Genomic DNA, 17,076 nt, shown 5'->3' on the forward strand with positions numbered 1-17,076 from the left:
TAGCTTTTTCCCTGCGGCTGTCACCCTGTTGAACTCTGCACCACGGTGATAGCCCCCTTGGCTACCCCCCTCACACTCCTTTCTACAGTAACTGTATTTCCCCCTCTACCCTGGCCTGATTGCCACACACCTCCCTCCACCCACTGAACATTTGCACTATATTGTTCTTTATCTATTTATTTAAAATTGTTGTCCATATCCGTATTTATATCTTATCATGTCTCCTACCTCATTTATAACATCTACTGCCACCTTCACCTGTACTTCACCTGCACTTTACATACATCTACCGTAAATCCTCAATTTAAGGCCGGGATTCAATATGAAGCCGGGCTTCAGATAGTAGCTGGGGTCGTGGTCCATACGGACAAATAAAGGCCGGGCCCCGAATACAAGCCGGGGGTAAAATAAAGTAGCCTACCAGCCTACCGGTATATTACTGTAGCCTACCAGCATCAGTCCGTCGGCTCAAAGTAGGCATCACAATTTAATTGAATGCATTTCACAAATACATGTTCTCCTCATGTTTAATATTATATTATATAATATTGTTGGCTAATCTCATGGGCTGTTTGCAATAAAAAAAGAAATTGCCCCACGTAGGACTACTAGGCGAATGTTTAGCCTAAATGCACGTATCGTATAGCCTAGGCCTACTGTTGTTTATCTGTAACGTTTTAGTTGGCTAGGTTACTTTTTCCAGAAGGGATCATAAAGCAGTAGTAGACTTACGTAACTTTGATATTAAATTCAAAGAGATGGTGTATGCTGATTGCTGAAGAACATTCGGGAGAAAAAGCAGCAAGTTTGACATTGACCCGAGACGAATGCGATAGGCTACGACTAGCAGGTGGAGGTAGAAAGAAAGTTAGGCTGGATATCAAACCAGCTCGTTAATAAATGTTTTCAGTCCGCGATAAGCATAATAGAGTGTCTAGAAAAATTATTAAATTCAAGGCTTTGGAAATCTTTTCCTCCGTGACTGACAGTGGAGTCCATAACTCCGATGTTAATTTTTTACGTTGACACCCAGACCTAAAGCGCTACGCGATGTGCAGGAAGTGTTGAACGCATATGCAATGAATTATATTAGCCTACTGCAATTATGCCCATTATTTAAATAATACAATTCTAAAACAGAAGATAAGTAAGAAATAAAGGCCTGCCCCTAATACAAGCCTGCCCCAAAAAAAGGCCGGTGCGCTGTGCAGCCTAAGTAAATACAAGCCCCGGCCACTATTTGAGGATTTACGGTATATCACATCTGCACTCATCACTACTATTGCTGCTCATGTTTTTACTCTCCATACCACTTTCATCTTATATCATACTGTTTATATCCTATTTATCTACATTTATATTACCACTATACATTTGCACTCCTCTGCTTTTGCACTTCTGGTGCTAACTGCATTTTGTTGCCTTTGTACCTGTACTCTGTGCAATGACAATACAGATGAATCTAATCTAATCTAATCTAATTTGAGCTGTAAATGTGGCATGTATTTGAGGATGTTTTCTTGCTTGGTTAACCATTGTGTACGTTGTGTACACAGAAATAAATGAGTGTCTACATTCTTAAGTATATCAAAGTGCATTGCGTGATATAACGCCTGGGTGTTAATAAATATAAATCTCATTATTAAACCGCACCTAGCCTTTTAAAATATCTATACCAATGTGGTCCCAGCATTTTGGATGAAAGGAAATCAACAGGAATTAAAACAGCTACCATAGAGGTAACCAGTGATACCTAGAAACCACAGAGATAAGTAGTAATCCCCAGAACCACATAGATAAGCAGTGATACTCACTAATGGTCGTCTCTGGGGCAGAAGAGGAGGTGGTGGATGTAGGAGGAGTAGATGGTTGTGGAGGTGTGAGAGAATGGTCCTCAGTGGAGGGAGGGAGAGTCGTGTTTGGGGAGGGAGGTGGAACTGAGAGAGAGAGAGAGAGAGAGAGAGAGAGTGAGAGATGGAGAGAAAGAGAGGGAGAGAGAGAGAGAGAGAGAGAGCAATAGATGGAGAGGAAGAGAGAGAGAGAGAGAGGGAGAGAGCGGGAGAGAGATAAAGAAAGATGATGCATAAGTGAATTAAGGAAAAGACTTTCCATTAAAGACTGATTTCGATTCATGTTTTGCAGAACTGTGTCTTCATCTTTTGATTGTTACCTTGTGAAACCTTTAACGCCACTTCAGTGAACACGTCTTTCTTTAAAAATCCTGTGGTAATGGAACACCAGTACTGCCCAGAATCCTTTGTTGTCAGTTCAGTGATGGTCACAGTGAACACTCTAGCAGGGATGACATCATGCAGAGAGAATCGTCCTTTGACTGCTTTGGTCTTGCCTGCTTCAGTTCTGACAGGAATGTCTTTACCTTCAATGACAAGACATGACCCTCTGCAGAGGTACTTGGGGTATTCTTCATATCCTTCATCATAGGGACATCTGATCAGTACTGATCCACCAACATCTCCAGTCACCTTGATAGCAGACTCCACAGAATGAACACCTGCACACACACACACACACACACACACACACACACACACACACACACACACACACACACACATAAAGACACATGCAATCATTTGAATTTCTGCTCATCTCAAAAAAATGAGAAATACATGAGAAATACATGACATAAAGGCAGACATGGGAGCAACATTCTCTGTCTTGTACTTTACTAATACCAGAGAAGGACTGTAACAGGACTGCCTAAAATGCAGGTCAAATATTAAGACAGTTGTGTGTGCCTGTATGGTGTGAGTGTCAGTGAGTTTGAATGTGTGTGTGTGTGTGTGTGTGTGTGTGTGTGTGTGTGTGTGTGTGTGTGTGTGTGTGTGTGTGTGTGTGTGTGTGTGTGTACCTGTATGGTGTGAAATTGCAGATGACAGAGAAACTCACCAGCAAGTACACAGCAGAAGATGATCAAAGGTGCCTTCATGTCTTCTGTTGTGTGTGAAAAAAAGAAAAAAACGAAGTAATCTCACTGGAAGAACTGCATTCTCATCGTAACGTATTGTCTCCCACTCTCTTTTATATCAATCTATCTATCTATCTATCTATCTATCTATCTATCTATCTATCTATCTATCTATCTATCTATCTATCTATCTATCTATCTATCTATCTATCTATCTAGCTATCTATCTAGCTATCTATCTGTGTGCATATGTCCTTTAGGCTTCTGTTCAAGTGGTGCTCGTATGGCAGTGTGTTCTTATGAGGCAGCTGCTCTGCTGTGACCACAGTGAAGGCTCCTCCTCCTCTCTGCTCTCTGAAGCATCGGCCTCAACCAGCTGGAATGACGTTTGTAAGTGTGTAAGTGTGTAGGTGTGTGTCTGTGTGTGTGTGTGTTTTTTGTTTTTGTGTGTGTGTGAGTGAGTGTGTGTGTGTGCTTGTGTGTTTGTACGTGTGTGTGTACGTGTGTGTCGTGTGTGTATGTGTATGTGTGTATGTGTGTGTGTGTGGTGTGTGTGTGTGTGTGTGTGTGTGTGTGTGTGTGTGTGTGTGTGTGTGTGTATGTGTGTTTGTGTAAATACAACAGAGTTGATTTGCGTGTGTGTGTTATCAAGCCACTCTTTAACGCATTTCATCTCAACACTTACTGTTAAATCACCCTAAAAATAGATTTTGATGCTGCACAGTATACACGAAAACATGAAATGTGTTAAACTTTAAAAGGTTAAAAGGTTTTCTTCTTCTGCGGTTTCGCTATCTTGATAACTTCCCCATCAGCCTTATCTGGGAGTGTCAGTCTTGCCGTTTCCTTCCCGGCAACAGAGGGCTTCTGAATCATAAATCCACTCGACTAATTTAAACGTTTTGACATACTCGGGAAACAGTCATGGTGGGTTCTTCACCTGAATGTTTGGAAAAAAGAATGAGGTTTTACCCTTCTACTGGCCTTGCTGCTGTGGTAACCTCGTCTGTGTCAGTGTTGCGCTTCACGTTCCGTGCTCCACGGCCCTGCAGAGCCTGGTGACAGCTCACTTAAAGCCTGTGGTTAAAACGTGCGGCTGAAGTCTCTGCGCCCCCCTGAAAGGTCATTTCCACATTTCAAAATTAATTTCAGATGTCTCTTTCTCTTCCTCCTTGAGTCTGAAGTCTGAGTCTGTAACGTGCATTCAACTGATGAACTCTCATAGTTTCTTAATTTTTCTTAACTTCTTTGGCCTCCATAATCTTAATATTAACATTAAAAGTTATTTCATGTATATTATTGCTTGTGTCACTACCCCTATACATTTGCCTTCCGCTGGCCTTGTTGCTGTGGTAACCCCGTCTGTGTCAGTGTTGCGCTTCACGTTCTATGCTCCAAGGCCCTGTTGAGCCTGGTGACAGCTCACTTAAAGCCTGTGGTTTACACATGCGGCTAGAGACTCTGCTGTCCTCCTGAAATGTCACCCCCGCCTTGTAGACCACAGCCCTGCATAGCCTGGTGACAGCTCACTTAAAGCCTGTGGTTCACATGCAGCTAAAGTCTCTGCGCCTCCCTGAAAGGTCAGCGGACCCCCCCCCCCCCCCCCCCCCCCCCCCCCCCCATCCCTCTCTCACGGTAGTTTAAATTAACTGCTGATATATCAGTAGCAGTATGAGTGATGTGTGTCGACGCGGCTGACGCATATGTGCCGTGTGTGTGTGTGTGTGTGTGTGTGTGTGTGTGTGTGTGTGTGTGTGTGTGTGTGTGTGTGTGTGTGTGTGTGTGTGTGTGTGTGTTTGTGTGTGTGTGTGTGTGTGTGTGGCTAACATGAACAGTTAGGCGCTCCTTTTAGTTGAGGGTAAAAAGGGAGCTGGTTTTCATGCTGACACACTATGGGTTTTGCTAAGTGTCAATTTTTCCATGAACACCAGAATGATGTCTCAGCACATAACAGAACAGAATGCCAGTAAGCTCTCATGCTCTCTGTTTCTCACTCAGGTGCATGTTACTTGCATTTTTTCCCATAGTTGAAACACTGATGAAAAAAAAAAACAATATAACATATAACAATTATAATACAAAATAATAATACAACTTTATATGCAACAAGTAGCAAGGGAGAGGTAACCACCATTTTGATGCAGTCAGTTTTCTGGCTGGATGCATTCATGCAGTTTGTGGAACAAGCACACGGAGAGAGGACACATTTGGGATCAACTCCACCTGTAGGTGTAAGAAGAGACACATTTGGGATAAACTCCACCTGTATGTGTAAGAGGAGACACATTTGGGATCAACTCCACCTGTAGGTGTAAGAGGAGACACATTTGGGATCAACTCCACCTGTAGGTGTAAGAGGAGACACATTTGGGATCAACTTCACCTGTAGGTGTAAGAAGAGACACATTTGGGATCAACTCCACCTGTATGTGTAAGAAGAGACACATTTGGGATCAACTCCACCTGTATGTGTAAGAAGAGACACATTTGGGATCAACTCCACCTGTAGGTGTAAGAAGAGACACATTTGGGATCAACTCCACCTGTAGGTGTAAGAAGAGACACATTTGGGATCAACTCCACCTGTAGGTGTAAGAAGAGACACATTTGGGATCAACTCCACCTGTAGGTGTAAGAAGAGACACATTTGGGATCAACTCCACCTGTAGGTGTAAGGAGAGACACATTTGGGATCAACTCCACCTGTAGGTGTAAGAACAGACACATTTGGGATCAACTCCACCTGTACGTAGGTGTAAGAGGAGCAGCAACATGGAGGCCTTGACAATATTATATCTTTCATCATAGGAGCATCTGATCACTGCTGCTCTCCTCGCACACTATATGATGTACATCACGGAGCATGGTCAATAATCAATGATAATGACTACACTGAAAATCAATCACATCTGGTGCAAGTTAGGGAGGCGATTCTGGTCCACTGGATCTGCAGTTAATATCCTCCCACTCAGGATCAACCTGCCAACCTGCCAACTTTCACATTTAAAAAAGTTTCAAAACATTTCGACATTAAAAAACTCATTTCAGATGTCTTTTTCTCTTCATCATTGAGTCTGAAGTTGTCAACACATGAATCCATGTAGCGGGCAACCAACTGATGAACTCTTATAGTTTCTTAATTATTCTTAACCTCTTTGGCCTCCATAATCTTAATATTACCATTACAAGTTATTTCATGTATATTATTGCTTGTGTCACTACCCCTAATCATTTAATATTATATTCCTGGACATGTAATAACCCACATGGCATTTCACTCTCAGATGCCACAGAGAGTATTGTAGGTGCAGGGGTAATTTATGATGATGCTGCCCCTAGAGGACAAAAAGGAAGGTGAAATGTTGGACTCTGGTGTGTTGCAACAGGACACTGTGTTTCACACACTTTAGCTGATCTGACCACAAATCTCAAATCTTGTTGGTATTGCCATTAAGAAAAGACTTGAACTGAAGTTCATCGTGGGCTAACACATTGCCTCTTGAGAATCACAACTTCACAATAAATACAATACGGTATACACATTATACAGGGAGAATATAAAACAAATGCCACCTGATGCCAAGACACACACACACACTCTCTCACACACACACACAAACCTACACACACCTACACACACACACACACACACACACACACACACACACACACACACACACACACACACACACACACACACACACACACACACACACACACACACACACACACACACACACACACACACACTTACATGCAAACTCATGCGCACACGGACACACATATACACACACAGTGTTAATATGTGAGTGTGAGTGTGAGTGTGAGTGTGTCTGTGTCTCCCTATCTCTCTCTCTCCCCCTCTCTCTGTCTCTCTCACTCTCTCTCTCTCTCCCTCTCCCTCTCTCTATATCCCCCCTCTCTCTTTCTCTCTCCCTCTCTTTCTCCCCCCCACCACCCCAGTCTCTCTCCCCCCTCTCTCTCCCTGTCTCACTCCCTCTCTTTCTCTCTCTCCCCCTCTCTCCCCTCTCTCTCTCTGTCTCTATCCCACTTTCTCTCTCTCTCTTTATCTCTCTCTCTCTATATCTCTCTCTTTCTCTCTCTCTCTCTCTCTCTCCCCTCCCTCTCTCTCTGTGCTTGTGCTCTACAGCACGGAGTGAAACCACAGCCACTAACTTCAGCACGGTCAGCCCTGACCACTGGCCACACCCACAGAGTGTGAACACTTTTCTCATGAGAAAAAAGGGCCACACAACACTATGGCTGCACACAGCGATGTTTACTAACAGTGACATGACATGACATGATCATTATAACTTCATTACTCATTTACGCCTTTATTTTCTTCTTTACTTAAAAAAACACTTGTGACCTTGGATTTTTTTTGGGACTTGTCACTGGATTAATAAATCAATCAATACAATGGCGATGTGTTATAAAGAACATATATGTTTATTCAGAAGAATATGATGACCCCAAGATTCATGTATACATGTTCATAAGGTGAAAGAACATACAGTATAAGCATCTTTCATTAACGACACAAAGTTAATTGACCGCACAATCTTTCTATGTTTCCCCCGATGTAATATTCAATTAAAATATTAAAATAGCATAATAAAAAAGGTGGACATGTTTATATGGCCAAAATGTAAATATACATACACGATATATGAATACAAATATATTCAATATTCATATACCATAGTATACAGAAGTACATTACACAATGGAAAGAAAGACAACTTTTCCCCCACATCATCTGTGAACATTAGCTAATAATAGTAGTAGACTAAGGCTTGGTGGTGTTGGGGTGGAGGCTCTGATAAACTGGCACTAACTAGCCAACTGGGTTAAGTATGACTCAGGCTTGGTGGTGTTGGGGTGGAGGCTGTGATAGACTAGCACTAACTATCTGACTGTGTTAAGTGTGACTGAGGGTTGGTGGTGTTGAGGTGGAGGCCCTGGTAAACTGGATCAGGTTGGATGGTGTTTAAGTTCAGGCTCTGGTAAACCGAGTCAGGTTGCTTAGTCGTAGCGTTCAGGTTCAGGTAGAGGGAACTCATGCTGATGGCTTCATTGATCCCGCCCTGTGGATCGTTTTCATAAATTCCTTCCTCCATTACTGATCATTTTACTGTTCGATGAACATTATCTAAAATGAATTCTCTCTGTAATAAATGCTTTATTCCCCTTACCTCCTTGTTCTGACCAGGGTCTCTGCTTCTGCCTGTGGTTGAAGAGGTTTGTCCTGTAGAACACAGCATATTCTGATGTAGCCAATCACAGGTATAGCTGGTCCAAAGTAACTACAGTAAGCAACCCTGAGACCCCTTATGGCAGTCTCTGTTGATACGATTGTTATGTGTTGTCTGTGAGTGTGTGTGTGTGTGTGTGTGTGTGTGTGTGTGTGTGTGTGTGTGTGTGTGTGTGTGTGTGTGTGTGTGTGTGTGTGTGTGTGTGTGTGTGTGTGTGTGTGTGTGTGTATGAATGTATGAATGTATGTTCCAGTGTCTCTGTATGTGTCTGGGTGTGTGCGTTTGCATATGTGTATGTATGTAAATATGTATCTGTGTGCCTGAGTGTGTGCATGTATATGTGTGTGTGTGTGTGTGTGTGTGTGTGTGTGTGTGTGTGTGTGTGTGTGTGTGTGTGTGTGTGTGTGTGTGTGTGTGTGTGTGTGTGTTTCTGTCTGTGTGTGTGTGTGTGTGTGTGGCTGACATGCACAGTTAGGCGCTCCTTTTAGTTGAGGGTGAAGAGGGAGCTGGTTTTCATGCTGACACACTATGGGTTTTGCTAAGTGTCAAAATCTCCATGAACACTCCACCAGGATGATGTCTCAGCACAAAACACAACAGAATGCCAGCAGGCGTTTTGGGGGTAGGGGGGTTAGTGGATGTTTGTGTCTGTGTGTGTGAGAGAGAAAGAGAGAGAGAGAGAGAGAGAGAGAGAGAGACAGAGGAAAAAAGATAAAAAGAGTGAGAGTGAGAGACATAGGGAGAGATAGAGAGTGAAACAGAGAGAGAGAGAGAGAGAAAGAGATAAACAGATAGAGAGAGAGAGAAAGAGGAAGAAAGTGAGAGACAGAGATAGAAGAGAGTGAAAGTGAGAGAGAGGGAGAGGGAGAGTACCTGCAGACTGCTTCTTCCTCTTTTGTTTGTAGTATAAGGCCAAGGCCATCCCTAACACCGTCGCCACGACTACGATCCCCACAACACACAGGACCGGTATGACCACAGAGACTTCTGTGACCCCCTGAAGCTCTGCAGCTGATTGGTCTGTGAAAAGCATCATAGATGGACATATATCAGCAGTAAATGCAGCATGGATGTGAGGACATTTTCTTGATGGGTTAACAATTGTGCACATCTGGGTGTGACTTTCATCTGCTCTTTCACACACACACACACACACACACACACACACACACACACACACACACACACACACACACACACACACACACACACACACACACACACACACACACACACACACACACACACACACACACACACACACACACACACACACACATGTAACAGCCATAATGGGAAAGTATACAAATACAATGGACTAATGCAGAAATACATTCTTAAACCATAAAGTATATCACAGTGCACTGCATAACGTAACATCTGGGTATAAATCATTCTAAATGAATTTATTAAACCACGCACAGCTTTTGAAATATCTATACCAATGTGGTCCCAATATTTGGATGAAACAATCGGCACACATTAAAACAGCAACCATAGATATAAGCAGCTATACCCAGAAGCATAGAGGTAAGTAGTTATAGCCAGAACCACAAAGATAAGCAGTGATACTCACTAATGGTTGTCTCCGGGGCAGATGAGGAGGTGTTGGAGGTCGGAGGAGTAGATGGTTGTGGAGGTGTGAGAGAATGGTCCCCAGTGGAGGAAAGGAGGGTCGTGTTTGGGGAGGGAGGTGGAACTGAGAGAGAGAGAGAGAGAGAGAGAGAGAGAGAGAGAGAGGGAGAGAGAGAAAGAGAGAGAGAGAGAGAGAGATGGATAGAGAGAAGGAGTGGTATAGAGAGGGAGGGAAAGGGAGAGATGGAGAGAAATAGAGAGGGGGAGAGACAGAGAGAGAGTAGGAGGGAGATATATAAAGAGAGATGGAGAGATATAGAGAAAGAGGGAGAAATACATAAAGATGATGCATAAGTAAATTATGGAAAGGACATTCCTGTAAAGACTGAGAAACAGACATGTTCTAAAGATATGTCTCTTCATCTCTTGATTATTACCTTGTGAAACATTTAACGCCACTTCAGTGTACACATCCTTCCCTCCAAATCCTGTTTTAATGGCACACAAGTATTGCCCAGAATCCTTTTCCGTCAGTCCAGTGATGGTCACATTGAAAACTCTAGCAGTGGTGTTATCATGCAGAGAGAATCGTCCATTGACTGCTTTGGTCTGATTTGCTTCAGTTCTGACAGGAATGTCTTTACCTCTAAAGACAGAACATGACCCTCTGCAGAGGTACTTGGAGTATGCTTCATATCCTTCATCATAGGGGCATCTGATCAGTACTGATCCACCAACATATACAGTCACCTTGATCACAGACTCCACAGAACGAACACCTGCACACACACACACACACACACACGCAGGGACGCAAACACACACACACACACACACACACACACACACACACACACACACACACACACACACACACACACACAGATAAACGGACACACAGACACACACACATATCATCTTTAGTTGAATGAGAACAAAACTACAGTAGCAACCAGTCTAACTGGTATGTATGTATGTATGACTGTATCTGTGTGCCTGTACGGTGCGAGATCGCAGATGATGTGTGTGTGTGTGTGTCTGAATGTGTGTGTGTGTGTGACTGTGTGTGTGTGTGTGTGTGTGTGTGTGACAGAAGTCTGTATGGTATGAGATCATAGATGACAGAGAAACTCACCAGCAAGTAGACAGCAGAAGATAATCAAAGGCGCCTTCATGTCGTCTGTTGTGAAATAGATCTATCTATCTATCTATCTATCTATCTATCTATCTATCTATCTATCTATCTATCTGCCTTTAGGTTTCTGTTTGAGTGGTGCTCCTATGACGGTGCACACTTAGGCAGCTGCTCTGCTCCTCCGCCTCTCTGCTCTCTGAAGCATTGTGTATGTGTGTGTGTGTATGAATGTGTGTGTGTGTGTGTGTGTGTGTGTGTGTGTGTGTTTGTGAGTCTGTGTGTGCACGTGTTTGAACGTGTGTGAACGTGTGTGAACGTGTGTGAACGTGTGTGAACGTGTGTTTGTGGCTGACATGCACAGTTACGTAGGCGCTTGGTTTTTATCAGGGTAAAGAGGGATTTTGGGTTTTGCTAAGTGTCAATATCTCCATGAACACCCTACCAGGATGATGTCTCAGCATATAACAGAACAGCATGTCAGTAAGCTCTCATGCTCTCTGTTTCTCACTAAGGTGCATGTTGTTTGCATTTTCTTCCCATGGTTGACACACTAGTGAAAAAAAAAACATTATAATAAATAAAACATGCTACAAGTAGCACGGGACCCTGATCCGCCTTTTTGATGAGGTCATGCAGTATGTGGAACAAGCACACGGAGAGAGGACACATTTAGGATCAACTTCACCTGTATGTGTAAGAAGAGACACTTTGGGATCAACTCCACCTGTACGTGTAAGAAGAGACACATTTGGGATCAACTTCACCTGTACGTGTAAGAAGAGACACTTTTGGGATCAACGTAAGAGGAGCAGCAACATGGAGGTCAATATTGTATCTTTCATCATAGGGGCATCTGATCACTGTGAGAGAGAGAAGGAAAGAGAGAGAGAGAAACAGGTGTGAAGGAGATCATAACAATGACAATAGTGACCTCTGCTGGTTATTAACTGTTACAAAGTCATCATTTGTTTACATCTCATTCCTTACTTACTGTAATTTATTTCATTACTTATTTACGGCTTTATTGACTTAATTACTTATTTACTATGAATAAAACTTGTGACCATGGACGTTTTACACGTTTCTCTACCAAATGGTCACTAGATGAATTGATCAATCAATACAATTGTTACGTGTTATAAAGAACATACCGTATTTTCCGGACTATAAGGCGCACTTAAAAGCCTTATATATGGATTAATTATGGTTGCACTCTGTCAAAATGTTTTAGTACGACTTACAAAAAGTAAACTACAAAGCAGCGCCGTTTGCAGCATTACGGCTACCATATTGTATATAAAACCTCGAACAATACATTGCTTCTGACCACTGCTGGTCTATTTGTTGGTGACTCGGTTGGAAGTGCCTTCTCTACAGCCAGCTTGAAATGACAAGGGGCGTGGGGGACAGTTTGCCTCTGTGTCTCCCAAATGGAACTTGTTAGGTTTGAATTTTCCTCTGCTAAAGTAATAAGCTAAGCCTACATGGTCATAGGCAAACTCATTATTCAAATTTTTTGTCATTGTGAGTACCGTCTTACTTTCACCACTGATGTTATGCTAGGCTTAGGCAAGTTATCTCTGGTTTAAACTAGCTAACGCTAGCTATTGGCTAGCTAGCTAGACAGCTATCGTTATGGTGTTAATTATCTGACTGCGTGTGTTTTTGCCAAACGTTCACGTTGTCATTTTAATCCATTAGCTACTAAAATGAGCACATCGATTGTTAAACCATTATTAAACTTAGCATTTTGATTGTTTAACAGCATTGCCGATGTTTGACACTGTCAGATAACTGACCTAGCAGCTACGCTAGGACACTGCCTTGTCAGCATAGTAATTTGCTATGGAGTAATGCTGGTAGCGTTGCTCTCTATCCATTAAATATGGAATGTATTTCACGTGTAGAACCTATTTAGAATGGCTGACCTTACATAAAACGGCAGTGAAAGACAAGCCTGGAGACAAACAGTAGGCTACCTCTGCCTAAAGGAGGGGGAAGTGTCAGAGCATATCAGCATGCTAACGTTATACTTATTAGCATCGAGGCTAGCTAGCTACTATGTTTCTGTGTGTTTTTGCTTTATGCGCCTTATAGTTCGGTGCACTTTATATATGGACAAATATCGAAAATAGACTATTCATTGACAGTGCGCCTTATAACCCAGTGCGCCCTATAGTGCGTAAAATACGGTACATGTTTATTAAAAAGAAGGTGATGACCCCAAGCTGATTCATACATGTTACATTTACACAAGGTGAAAGGACATATAAACATCTTTCATTATTGACACAATGTTCATTACCTGCATGATCTTTCTATATGTTTCGTCTGTTGCAATATTCAATACAAATATTAAAATTGCATAATAAAAAAGGTGGGAAAGTTTATATGGGCAAAATGTATATATGGGCCATTCTACCGAATTGATGCAAAGTCATGTCGGATATATTTAGAATTTTTTAAGGGTTTATTCCCCAAACTTTGTCCCTATGTATATTGTACCATATCTAAAGTACACATATCTAGTAAAAGAACAGTCAAGTTTTATATTGTATTTTCAGAATGTCTTGGAATGTTTTTCCTATTCCAAAAATTGTCACTACCGAAACATCACAATTACTAAAGTAAAAAAGTATTATTATTGACCTGTTCAGATTGTGTTTCCTTCCCTTCTCTGAAGAGTATTTTTACAAATATTTCTTGAAGGTTTTCACAATGAAATCGATAGAAATTAATTTTTTACCAAATTTTCAAGTTCAATTTATCTGTTTCGGTAGTGACTGCACTGTTGGATGGATGTTCATTTCTCTCCCAAAATCATCCAAAAGGTGCTCTGGGCCCCCCTTTAGTCCACACAACACATTTATTTAAAAATTATGGGCTTGAACTACTTGCCATTTAATTTTGTCACTACCGAAATCATCTGGTCACTACCATATGTTTCGGTAGTGACAATTCTAGCTAACTTTAAGCATAAATAAAGAATTCTAGCAATCACACGGCTTGCAAACACATCTTTGAAGAGGTGAACACACATACAAACATAAGATTTTCCATAAAACCCCAAAAGGTTTACTTAATTGAAGAAAACATGCGTTTCGGTAGTGACAATTCTTAAGGTTACACGTCGATTTTCAGACTTTGGAACACATTTATATAAAAACTATGGAATTTAGCTACTTACCATTCAACCATGAGGGACAGAGATGCAGTGTCACTGCATGGTCAAAAATGCAGAGTCGTGGCTAAAACACAGGCTCAGCCAATGGACTAAAACTCTTGTGTTTCGGTAGTGACATGAAAACTAGGGACATGATTTTTTGAGTATAGTAAATTGATTTAAAAATTAAACCCACAATAAATCTAAATATTCCAAGTTCTGTTTCAACCCAATCATAAAGATCTTTGAAATTAAATCATTGAAAAAAATCTAAAAAAATTGAAAAGTGTGTTTAAAGGCATTGAAATTTAGATGCCAGGGTTGGGGACAGCTACTTCCCAATAGAAAGTACCCTATAAATGATGATTTTGTATGTATTTAGCTTATCACTATCTCATGTAATGCATTGGGTTTATAAAGACCATAACATTTTCTAATTAAATATCTATGCCTGAATACCTAATTGTTTTGTAAATAGTTTTTATTGTTGAGGGACTGCATATTACACGAATTCGGTAGAATGGCCCATATACACACATGAAGCATACAAATATATTCAATATTCGTATTCCATAGTTTACAAAAGAACATTACACAATGGAAAGAAAGGCATATTTCCCCCGACATCATCTGTGAACTTAAGCTAATAATAGCAGTAGCACTAAATAGCAATTCTTAAGCAATTCAAAGTAATTTGCAGTGAGCAGAGAGGTGTAAATCACAGACAGAATACTTAGAGACTGGCCAGATATCTGGATAGAATACTTAGAGACGGGCCAGGTATCTAGATGGAATACTTAAACACTGGTCAGGTATCTACATAGAATACTTATAAACCCGCCAGACATTTAGATACAATTCTTACAGACCTGCCAGACATCTAGATAGACTACACAGCAGATGTCCCAAATTGCTGAAATAGATTCTGAGGTTTACAGGTTTGGATATATAGTCTGGTGAGTAGATTCAGGCTGCCTGTGTTAAGTATGACTAAGGGTTGGTGGTGTTGGGGAGGATGCCCTGATAAACTGGATCAGGTTGGACGGCGTTTTAAGTTCAGGCTCTGGTAAACTGAGTCAGTCTGGTAGAGTGAACTCATGCGGATGGCTTCATTGCTCCTGCCCTGTGGATCATTTCCATAATCTCCAGCATCCTAAAGCACATGTGGTGAAATTAGGTGACGCACATCTTCAATAACTGACCATCTTACAATTTGTCGAACATATCTAAAAACAGTTATCTCTGTAATAAATGTTTGATTCCTGCAAATATTTTTTTTTATTTTTTCATTTGACCTAAATTGACTGCATTTCCCTTACCTCCTTGTTCTGACCAGGGGCTCTGCTTCTGCCTGTGGTTGAAGAGGTTGGCCCTGTGGAACACAGCATATTCAATAGTAGCCAATCACAGGGTTAGCTGATCCAAAGTAACCAAGCAACCCTGAGACCCTGATGGTTGCTGTTAAACCACATCCTGAAGCCAAGAACATCTCATGCTGTTTGTGGTTTGTGAGCTGAGACTGTGAGTGCATGGGGACTATGATGTGGGTCTGCAATAGGATGCATCAATATACACAGTTCCAGCATATTGAGCGGTATGGGTGCTCAAAGTGTTACCATCCATACAAAAACAATAAATGCAAAATATTTTTGCGATATGTGGTGATCTAGAGGTGGAACAGTATTGATCAGCTTTTACCCATTGGGGAGCCATGATAAAGCGGTTCATTTTTTATCATTCTCTGGTGCCACTTTTGGCTTTGGTTTCAATGTTTTGTTTCAAGAATAACTAGAAAATGCATGTCCTGAAGGAAATACCAGTGCAAAAAATGCTAAAGTTAAGAAAAGAAAACGGCCCAAACGGCCCATTTTCATATTTTTCACACGCTGTGTTCCACTTCTTAATCTGAATACATTTCCCCGAAACTTTGCAAAAGTCATTATTATGTGTGTATTATGTGAAAATTGAGATTACATTTTTGCATTGCAATTTTATGCACCCTAGTCTGCATATGAGTGCCTGCCTGTGCTTGTGTGTACGTATGTATGTATTTGCATGTGCGCCTGTGTTTGTTTATGTATAAATGTATGTTTCAGTGTGTCTGTATGTGTCTGCGTGTGTGTCTGCGTGTGTGTCACTGCGCACATGTATGGGTGAGTTGTAAATGCCAACGTGTGTGTTTGTGTGTGTGTGTCGGTGGGGGGGGAGTGGGTGTATGTATGTGTCTGTGTATGTGAGAGAGTGACAGAAGGAACAAGAGAAAGAGAGAGAGAAAGAGAAAAAAACACAGAGAGTGAGATAGAGGGAGAGAGAGATAAACATGTAGGGAGAGAGAGAGAAAGTAAGAGAGTGAGATAGAGAGAGGGAGAGTACCTGCTGGCTGCTTCTTCCTCTTCTGTTTGTAGTATAAGGCCAAGGCCATCCCACACACCATCGCCACGACTATGACTACGACCCAGACAGCACGCACGACCAGTATGACCACAAAGTCTTTTGTGTCCTCCTGAAGCTCAGCAGCTGATTGGTCTGTGAGAAACATCACAGATGGACATATATGAGCCGATAATCTTGCTAACTATAGACCCATATCTAACCTCCCTTTCTTGTCAAAAATACTTGAAAAACTAGTTGCTAAGCGACTTACTTCTTTTCTACAACAAAACAAAATTGAAAAAACCCTACAATCCGGTTTTAGGGCCCACCACAGCACTGAAACGGCCTTAGTCAAAGTCTTAAATGACCTATTAATCGCATCTGATCATGGGTGCACCTCAATACTAGTTCTCCTAGACCTTAGTGCTGCTTTCGACACTATAGATCATCTGATCCTGTTACAGAGACTTGAACATCACGTTGGCATCAAAGGCTGTGCCCTATCTTGGTTTAGATCTTAACTATCTGATCGCCATCAATTTGTTCATATCCATGAGAAGTCGTCAAATCACACCAGAGTAAGCTACGGTGTCCCACAAGGCTCTGTCCTTGGACCACTGCTTTTTTCCCTTTATATGCTACC

This window comes from Sprattus sprattus (genome assembly GCF_963457725.1).
Source record: "Sprattus sprattus genome assembly, chromosome: 1".
Taxonomy (NCBI): domain Eukaryota; kingdom Metazoa; phylum Chordata; class Actinopteri; order Clupeiformes; family Clupeidae; genus Sprattus; species Sprattus sprattus.